The 10926-nt window shown below is 36.5% G+C and overlaps 1 pseudogene; it reads left to right on the top strand.

Moving 5' to 3' along the window:
- The first annotated feature begins 5282 nt into the window (after positions 1-5282).
- LOC141489440 (pre-mRNA-splicing factor RBM22 pseudogene) lies at positions 5283-6491 on the top strand (annotated as a pseudogene).
- The last annotated feature ends 4435 nt before the right edge of the window (positions 6492-10926 follow it).

Genomic DNA, 10926 nt, shown 5'->3' with positions numbered 1-10926 from the left:
TGGCAGTGATCTCATAGTCTCACTTTGCTGGACCTGCTACTTGGTAAAGGTTAGAAACTAGAGGTATGTGACCAAATGTAGCTAAATAGTCAGAGTAATACCCACTTTACTAGTAAGAAAGAAGTGAGACAATACCTAGAGTTTTGTTCCTTTACCAGTTGTTTTCTTACTCCAGCCCTGTGATTTCTTTCATGTGAACAACCATGAATCTGGAAACTACTGAAAACTTACAAAAAAGATGCAAATAGTAACAATAGCGATTGCCCATGTAGAAGTTAAAAAAATAGAATAACAGTTTTACAAAGTCTCTTTGAGTTTTCTCTTATTTGCATTTACAAAAAATGCAGAGCAAATTTCATCTGTAACTGAGAGTCTAACAGATCTATCTTGGAAGCATGGAATTGTGTCTTGCTCAGGGTTACCTATGTGTTAAAAAGAAAACTTGAATCCATCCTCATGATTGAATCCTGATAAAAGTCATCTCTTTATCTATTAACTCACACTGTTTCTCTAGGTTTTAATAAGTAATAAATGTTCATTGCTATTAATAAGTTCTTACTGAATTATTGAGTTTATAAATGAATGAATGTATTATATATCATGTTAGAGTAGAATGGGTATAGTAAGAATCAAAATATATAGGTTAAGTTCAGGCATAGTAATACAGGTCTGTGATCACTACCTTGGGGGAATCTGAACTTTAGTATAACTGAAATTAATTAAGTGACTGCCCTAAGTTCAAAACCAATGTAATGCACCTAAGGAAGGTAAATAAATGCAAGTCAGAAAAGTGAGAAGATCAGAGATCCAGAGTCAATCAGTAAAGGTACAAGGATAATGAGTGGCATGTCCAACTTGGGAGAATTAGGGAGACCCTGTCTCAAAATTTGTTAAATAAGCATAATAATCTTTGTTAGTAAGTACTGAGGAAAGTGCTTTGTAAATCTTCAAGTGCTAACCTACATTATTTGTTATTATAGCATAGTTGAAAATTCACACCATGATCAGAAAATGGTTATACAATTTCTTGAAATAATGTATTCAAAAGAAGAATAGCAAAAGATTTTTCACATATGAAACAAAAGTCAAGTATGAAAAATGCAAGAAAAAGCTCTCTATATCAGCAATCCTCTGAAAAATCATTAAGCCTCTTGAGAATTCCAAACTTCTTCTGAAAACTTACAAAGATAATACAAGTAGTAACAATGGTAGTTGTTTATTTAGAACTTCAAAAACAAAAATAACATTTAAAAAAACTCTCTTCAATTTTTCTCTCATTTGCCCTGATCAAGAAAAAATCTAAGTACTATATTGAGACAGATGTGACTTTTCTCAGATTGATACACTGAAGTACAGAGAAAATAAGGAAACTTTCCGAAGTTATAGTAAACTAATCAAAGTCTTCCAGTTGTCTTTCCAATATTCTTTCTACTAGATTTCATTCAATCAGTCAATTAAATATAGTTGGGTTAATAAAGCTTCTATCATGTTCTGTCAGAACTAATGATTTCCTCTCCTTCACTTTACATTATAACTAGATATTCCTGTTTCTTCCATCTATGGACATATGCACATTGGAAATGCCTACTTACAGGCTTGTTGCTGCTCAAACTCTTTGACCTGAATACCTGGTTTTATATTCCCTTGACCTAACTCTATCTCTGAGCATTGCTCTTGGATCTCTGGAACTGAATTCCTGATTTCTGCTATCCAATAAGCATATGCTAATGGGATGGGCACGTAGGATAGCTAACATTCATTTAGCTCTTTTTGTATCTCAAGAACAATGGTTAGTGCTTTACCGTTATTATTTTCTTTGATCTTTAAAGCAACCCTGGGATGTAGGTGCTATTATCCCTACTTAAGAGATGAAGAAGCTGAGGCAAACAGAAATGACACATAAATGACACATAAATTAAGTGACACATAAATAAGTATCTAAGGCTGGATTTGAACTCAGGTCTTTCTGACTGCAGGTCAGATTTATCTACTCTCCACCTAAGGGCCTCTTGAATCACATAATACCAGTACCTGAATAGGAATATCAATTACAACCTCCTGAATAAATCACAATCCAGGCTTTTCTCAGAGATATCTAGAAAGGGGAAACTCACTGCATCTTGAAAGAGTACATTCTATCATGAATAGATCTAATTATTGGACTGTTTTTCTTCACATCAATACTAAATTTTTCTCTTTGGATTGTCTACCTTTTTTTCTTAATTCTGCTTCTTATTAAGTGGAATAACTCTATCAGTAATAAAAATGTGACTTTCCTGAGCACCTTGCATACATTATCTTGATTATCTTCGAACCCACTCTGAAAAGCATTATGATTATACCCATTTTATAAGTCCATTAGCTTTTCTCCTATACTATACTGCTTCTTCTAGGTAATACAGAGAATTGCATTGAAACTGAGACAGAGGCTAAGAGGCAACTACTAGACAGCCGAGAGAGAAGATGTACTTTAAATGAATATCCCAGAAGAAGCAAACAGTGGAAGAGCCTTGGTTCCATGAGGATAAGTAAGCCAAAGTCCAGTGAATTGAATACAAGTGACAAGTGGAATTATGTGAACAAGTTGTACTCATACTATCTACTAATTTTTTTGAAGTCCTGGTAGAGATGCCTTAGTTTCCTTATCTGTAAAATGAGGATTTTAACACCTCCTAGGATTGTTGTGAGACTCAAATAGTAAAACATCTGTAAAACATTTGGCACAGTCTCTGGTTCATAGTAGAAGCATTTATTCTCTTCTTTCCCCCCTCCTCCCAATTTTATATGAGCTGTGTGTGTTTACCTGGTGATCATGTTGGGGCTCTAGCCTGCGGGAGTCTCCTGACATTGATAATGTATAATCCTTTGTCTTCTTGAGGAAATATAGTCATTAAGACTTAACAACCCAATTTCTAGCCAAAGAAGCTTGGTCAACTTATTTAATTTCCCATAGAAAACCCCACTAGCCTAAGTCAGTGAATCAAACAATCCTCCTTTAGCTTGTGGATCAATAAGAAATTAAGAAGCAATTAAGAAGAAATGGGGAGAAAAAGTCATAAAACTTACAGTGACCAGGAAGTAAGACTTTTTACCTCTGAAAGAACTTTAAAAAACTAAACAAATGAAAAAATAAAAATATGGAATTTGTGATTTGTTCATGGCACAAAGAACAAATCATAAGTGTCCTTAGAACTATGAAATGTCACCCCTTTCCAATGATTGAGGAAAACATCTAAATTTACAGAAACATGCCCTACTGAAAAGGCAAGATCCCTGCAGAGCTATAATGGAGTGAAGATCTATTGTCTAAATAACCATTTCATTTTGAGCGTCAAGGCTACCTTTTAAAATTATAACTGTCATTATCAAACAATATCATTACTCCTTCAAGTTCTCTTTCAAAAGAAGAGCGTGTATTTTTTACAAAGACAGAGAAAGTGAGAGAGGAAATGAAGACACAGAGGGAGATACAGAAAGGGAGAGACAGAGACAGACAAGAGACTAACCTTGGAGAAACTGTTTAATCTCACTGTGCTTTAGGAGTCATCTCTGGAAAAAAGATGAGTGAAAGTTTTGTTTATCATCCACTAAGCATGGATGAATAAGCTAATATCTGCTAGCATTTTGGTATGAGGTATGATATATCTTTGGGGTATAATGATTCAGAGTGCTGGTAGGTTGCTTAAAGAACAGAATCAGAAGGGAAGTATGCTTGAAGGAAATTCTGTAAGCAAAAGAATGAAATATAAGAGGTGAAAGAAAGAAGATATCATTCATAACTATTAAAACTCTGAAAGGATGCAGTATGATAAAGGGGATGCTTAATTGCCATTGCATCCAAGGAATGAGGAAGAGTGAAACTAAGTTTTTACCCATCTCTCAAGGTGTTTGATAGTAAGTGGACATATCGCTTACCTTTCAATGCAGCTCTAAACATATATTTTCTCTATGGGAATCAAATAGTAGAGAATTGCTAAGCATTTCTATTTATATGGGGTATTCGTTGATATGAAATGAACAATGAATACATGGGGTCAAAAATGACAGTATATAAGTATTTTCTCCTCTGATTGAATGGTGTTTTATTAGTCAAAGTATGACATCTTTTTTGTTATTAATGTTTCAACGTTCAATCTTCAGGTAGAGCAGTTTTACATGGGAAGGTACATAAAGTACTTAGAAATCTACAAACCATCAGTAATGCAATTAAAATTGGCATTTGCAAAAGTATATTTTGATCTGTATTCCTGTTTTTCCCACTGTGAAATCACATTAGGAAACAATGTCCTGCTAATTAAAGCTTTGTCACCCATAATACCTAGGTGAATTGCATTTGTAATCATCTCTGAGGCAGAAACAATTTCTTCTGAGGAAAGTTATCAAAAGTCTGAGACTGGATCATTTACTAGTATGTTAATAAATATTAAGGAGACAGCTCTTGATATTATTGGTATGTTCTTATCCCTAAACTGAGTTTAAAATGTCACTGGATCTGAAAGCAAAAATATCGTTTTGTGTTTGCATATTTAAGAGCAATCAGGGGACAGTGATGCTATTGATTTTTGTGACATAGATTGAGTGGTCTGAGAAAAGCCACAACATGAACCTCAAATGGAGCAATGAATTCTACTAAGCTAGATCAAAGGGGGCAAGTAAAATGGCTTACTTGTCTTTGTTCCTAAGATTACAAGAGATTTACCTGCAAGATTAAAAATCCTGATATGAAACATCCTGTCTGCTTTGATAAATATGGGTAACTAGGGCAATCTTCAAAAATTCCGTGATTTTTGACACAATGAAATTTAAGAGAACCAATAATTCCTGCACTTGAACAAGTAGTAAAAAATACACTCTGATTAAGGTGCTTACACCAGGGTGCTGGTCATTTCTGTACCTACCGCCCAGAGCTGTGGTTGACAATGCCCTAAACCCTCCACCATTTGGTCTATGATCTTTCCTGGGGTTTAGTTTACCCAAATCAGCATCATCACATAGGATCTCTGTCCCTTTCCATCTTTCTGATCTGAGACCTAGGAGGATGCAAAAGAGACTCTCCCATCATCCTGAGCCCAGTATCCTAGGAAACACGTTGCCAGAGCAACACTCTAGGATGCTGGGAGAAAGAAGTGGGTGTGGAAGGAGGCATCTCTATGGCCAGAAGGAAGCTAGAGAGTTGCTGTTCACCACAGGGGCCACTGGGATCGCAGCGGCTACAACTCTGGGTGGGGGGTGGGAGGGCAGCGGCTAGGTGTCTACTTCTGGCAGACTCTGTCTCTTCCAAGATGGTGATGTCTTTGGTTTCTAGTCCCTACAAAAGGCAGAATTGGGAGAATGTTCACTTTCCTATTCTGTGTCAAAGATGTCTTGGAGAAAATCTCTACACTCAATGAACAAAGAAAAATACAGGAAAAAATGAAAAATTTATGCCAGTCTGTTGACAGTGTTCCACTGGTGCCCCAGAGTTAATGTAAATTTTAAGAAGACTCAAGTGTGTCAAACTTTCCACAAACAAAAAAAGTTTGCTAGATCTTCCTTTGAACCTAGAATGTCTTATCTATTCAAGTCTATGATGCAGGATTGTCCCTTAAAGATGACTTGCCCAAGTCTTATGTAACAAAGGATACTATACCCAGAGTGATGAGTGAGAGATTTCTGATGGAACTTATCGATGTCCTTGGGAAACCTATAGCTACCAGTGACATGCTGTTCAAATTGACTCAGACTGCACCATATTACAAATGGAAACATCCTCTCTTTTTTTCCCCTTCTAGAATGTAAAGTAGAATGTAAAAAAAAATGTTTCAGTACAGAGAAGCCTATGGACCCTGATGGTCCTCTTGGTAATGAGACATTAAAGATTACTAATATGGTATTAATGATCCTAAGGCAGATAAGCTTCTAAAATGAACTTCAACAATGCCTTATCTGCATGGATCAGAGGATCAAACCACCGCCACACTCTGTGTTGGCAGCCTGGTAGATACAGTCAAAGAGATTGATCTCAAAACTCACTTTTTACCAATTTGGTAAGATCTCAAAGATAACAGTTGTATAGAGATAGCAATGTACTTTCATCTAATTTCCTTACAGGGTAAAATGCAGAGATGGCTGCAGTGAAGTCTTTCAATAAACTATTAAATGAGTTTAATGTGAAGTGGGTAAGATACCAGGCAGTCAGAGAAAAAGAGAAGGACAAAAGAAGGAAACACAAATTCTGAAATTAAGCTGGAGCCTGTCCCAGAACTTCTGGAGATCATTCTACTCCTCTAGCAACTGAGAAAGAAGAAGCCTCTGCCAATTATTTTCGTGTCCCTCCCAGTGGTCCTCCAGTTTTGGTTAATATTACTTGGAGTTTTCTTCCTGTGTTTGCATCTCCACCTCCACCAGGTTTTGGATCACATGCATTTCACCAAATGGAGCCATCACTTCCCTTAAGAACAGTTCCAGGATCCATCACTACCCTCGGGATCTCCAAAGCATGGGGACTGTGACAGAAGATCCCAGCAGTCAGTCCCTAACATATCTGGGTTGCAAAGTGAATAGAGTCCTGGGTCTAGAGTCAAGGAGACCCATGTTCAGATTTGTCCTTCAAGACACTTAATTGCTATGTGACCCTAGACAAGTCACTTAACTCTATTTGCTTCAATGTACTCATTGATTTTTATAACATAGATTGAGTGGTGTGAGAAAAGCCACAACATAAGCCTCAAATGGAGCTCAGAAAGAAATGGTAAATCATGCCAGCATTTGTGCCAAGAAAATTCCAAATAGGCTCATGAAGGGACAGGCACGAATGACCAAAAACATTCCTAACATCCTGATGCAATATTCAGGCTCTGAGGAGGAGAGGTACTTTAGAAAAAAAATAAATAAATATTGGAGTAATTTTTTTTTGAAAAAGATGTTTATGCCAACTCCTAATCAGCAGATTCATTTTGACTAATTATTCCTGGTAACTAGCTGCTAAAAGTTGTTGTTTCAGTGAATTGCCAAATGTCACTTGTCTCTAAATTTGGTACCCTAGGTAAAAGCCCCAGATGTCCTGTTATAGTTGAAGTTCTATTCTTTAGGAAGCATTCCTAAATAATTATTCTTAGGTCATACAGTTCCCATGGTGCAACACCAAGACTAACTGAGGAGTTGTGAGGTGGGAAAAATCAGATTCAAATGAGAACTTAAAATTACAATTATCCTTGAGCTATATTCTGCTACAGTCTTTAAATAAAATTGTATCTTTCTCTACTCTTGGTATCCAACTCTTCATTGCCCTAGATGTTATAATTTGCTAAAATGAGTTTTTAGTCTAATTTTTTTGTATGCTAAAAGGATACAGGAATGCAATTTTAAATATTTTCCATCAAAGCAGGCATTATTGTTGATGTCATTTTTTAAAAAATATATCTGAGGTTTCATTGACCTCAGGAATTCTCAGTGTGAAAACTTCATCCACAGATAGACATCAACTTGTGGAACATGACTTGCCAACAATCACATACCCAGTATGTGTCATTTGGATTTAAACTCAGGCCTTTTAGACTCTAATTCTGACCCACTAAGTTATTGATAGAGGCCCTCTGAAGAAAAGTGGTCAATAAATTCAAAATATCTTTGTGATAATAAGTGTAATGAAAGAAAGACTTTGGGGACAGCTAGGTGGCACAGTGAATAAAGCACCAGTCTTGGAGTCAGGAGAATCTGAGTTCAAATGTGACCTCAGAAACTTGATATTAACTCTGTGCCCTTGGACCTTGCTAAAAACAAAAATAAAACAAAAAAGACCTGGAAGCAATAAGACATTTCAAAACCTTCAATACTCAACTCACCCCAGAGAGGTACATTGAAACAAGTTTCAAACAGTGGAAGACAACTTTTTCTTCCCCAAGGTCACACAGCTAGGTAATTATTAAGTGTCTGAGAGCAGATTTGAACCTCCTGACTCCAGGGCTGGTGCTCCATCCACTGTGCCACCTAGCTACCCTGGAAGACAACTTTTTAAAAAAGTTTCATAAAGATAGGATATACTAGATTTTTCTCAAATTTAAAGTACAAGCCACAGAGCTACAAACAGGAACTTGTTTTATTAGTTTGTTAATGACCTAGTCCTAAGAAAATTATAGAAGAAATGTTAATGCAAATCAAACTCAAAAGTGTGCCATGAATACATTTTTTTCCTCAGAGATCTGGTTGTTAAATATCTAACAGCACATCCCTGCACTGAGAAGACAAGAAGCTAATCCCCAAGATTAAGGTTTTGCAAAAGGCAAAGGGAAAACAACGAGTTAGCTCTGCACAGAGTGTTTTTCAGACTAGGGAGAGGCAAGAGGAGAAAAACGAGGAAGAAATATAAAGACATCAGAGTAGAAACAATAAATCAGATGATATTAGGAAAGTGAAATGAGAGAAGAACTTAGCTGTAGCACAGGAAGAAGAGGGTAAAAAAAAAACAGAAACCAAATAAAGGAATACAGATGGAAGAAGGAAATGAGTTCTGTTAAGAGGATTCTAGGAAAAAAACCTGTGAACTAGAAAAACAGCATAAGCCTTCCTTTTGAGAGAGTGCAAATCATTGACAAGACAATGATAGCAAAACCAAGAGTCCTAGGAAGCACCTAGCTTAGGAGCAAGAGCAATAGAGCATGGGGATGATATTGCTGCTTCCTACTCTCTAAGACCCCATGATTATTCCTTTCTGTACTCTGCTTGTCTCTCCAGGAGGGAGAAAAATAGACAGAAAAATAATTTACAATCATGGATTATCAGTACCCACAGTCCATCTGTTTAGCTTAATCACACCAGAATGTGCGAAAGCTTGTGTGTTTGGGGAGATGGGCACCATTATGTATCAATGAAAATGAATGATGCCTAAAACCCTGGGTTCACTATTAAGTTCTACTGGCAATGGATGGTATGATCCTGCTTGGAAACACCCCTTAGCATTCAACTTAGAGGATCCTTTATTTTTTCCCCCAAAGCAGTCAATTGTTTCTAGAACAAGCATTTGCAATACATATCCCCACAAAGGATGGGCATGGGCATCCAAAAGTAAAACCTCCAAACCCCCACTGGCTATAGAATTTTGTAGAATTAGAAACAGTGGACTGCTTAAAACTCATCCTGATAGTCATTGTTGCAAAATGATTGGATTCATGTCTCATCAAATTTACATTGTGCAGTCTGAATGTAGTATGATTAGGCATTATTTTAACAACTACATTAAAATACAATTTAAAATAAAATGGCCCTTCATATCATACTAATATCAGTGTTTTAAATAACAAAGGGGATTTTTTTTAAAAGGAAAGGATTAGCATTTAGTTTCAATCAGTACAAGCAATACGATTCCAGTTGGTGTCTCAAAGATTCAGGATTTTATTAATATTCCAGAGATGCATTTGTGTTGCCTCTGGGCACGCTGAAAAGCCACTTAAGCCCCACTTAAAGCAGCACTACAGGATCAAATTGATGTGCATCAACCATTTACAATAAAACTTGATTATTATAAAGGCATACATATTTGCATAATTACATGTTTGATTTTTTGATAATGCAGCATACACGGCGAAATGTTGCTCCATGTAGAAACACATCATCAAAAAGCACCATCTGCCGTACCATTTAATGCACTGCACACTGATCAAAAAATGGGGAAGGTGGATTTCTGAGCATCAAAAGCAAGGGAGGGAAGCCTGAGTTGTATTTAAACAGGAAGTATGGTCAATGAGTCCCCTTTAAATGGAGAAAACAAAATTCATCGAAAGCAGAGTTTAAAGAGCCCTCATCCACTTGCCTTCAAACACTAATGCAAATACTTAGAAGTCTGTGGCACCCAAATATTGCACTATCTGTTGGTTTGGCATCTATGTATTTGGTCTGTTTTCAGTTCTAGGTACTATATTTGGAAATGGAACACTATAGGATAATTGCTTGTAAAAAGGGTTATCTTCCTTTATTAGGGCTAAGGGTTGTTGGGTTATTGGGTTTTTTCTTTTTCTTTTCACTATTCATCTTGTTCCAAAATCTCAGTTAAAAGTTTATTGGCTGTATGCTTGATTCTGTATGCAAATAAAATAATTCTGTGATTACTGCTTTGCCGAGCATCAGACACATGTGACTGCTTGATTTTAAAAAATGATGATCATATTGCCTCCTTATTGATAAGGTTGGGCAATAAATCACAAGAGCAGGGCATGGAAAGTAGAATCTCACATTTATAGAAGGGGTCGCCATAGCATCTAGAACATTAGGCCTTTCTTCAGGCTTTTATCACCTATTGTCATAGCATACTAATTGTGTTCACACTTTTAAGCTTTACTCATCTAAAATCCAACCTCCACACATTTGCCAAAGTGATAATCCTAAAGGTCAGGTTTATCCGCCCATACTACTGCTATGCTCAATAAACTCTAGTAACTCCCAACTACCTCTAGGGGAAAAAACAAATACAAACCCCTCTTATATTTAAATTCTTTTATGCTCTGACTACAGCCTCTTTCCTGACATTACTTACACACTCTTTGCTTTTCCCCATATATAACACTTCATCTGCTGTCTTAGTTCCTTTTACAGTGTGTCCTCATGCTTCAAATCCCCTGGCTTCTTACCTCAATTTTGTAGATTCTCTAACTTGCTTCAAGGCTTAACTCAAGTGCTAAGTCCTACAGAAAACCTCAATCATCAATGCTTTATCTCTTGGGAAATTATTTTTATTCTACTCAGTATATATTTTGTATTTGCTCATCCACATTTGTACTATTGCCCCCTTTTCCCCTCTCCCCCACCAAAAGAAGATCTGAGCTACTTGATAGAACTATTTTGTTTTTATCTTGTATTTCCAGTGTCTAGTACACAATTGCTGGCCACTAGAGTTGGTGCTTAATGATGTTCATGAAATGAATGAATGAATGACATTGGGAGGGATCTAAATGA

This window comes from Macrotis lagotis, chromosome 5 (assembly GCF_037893015.1).
Source record: "Macrotis lagotis isolate mMagLag1 chromosome 5, bilby.v1.9.chrom.fasta, whole genome shotgun sequence".
Taxonomy (NCBI): Eukaryota; Metazoa; Chordata; class Mammalia; order Peramelemorphia; family Peramelidae; genus Macrotis; species Macrotis lagotis.
Note: the sequence above shows the minus strand (reverse complement) of the source record. Positions and strands in the feature narration are given on the sequence as shown.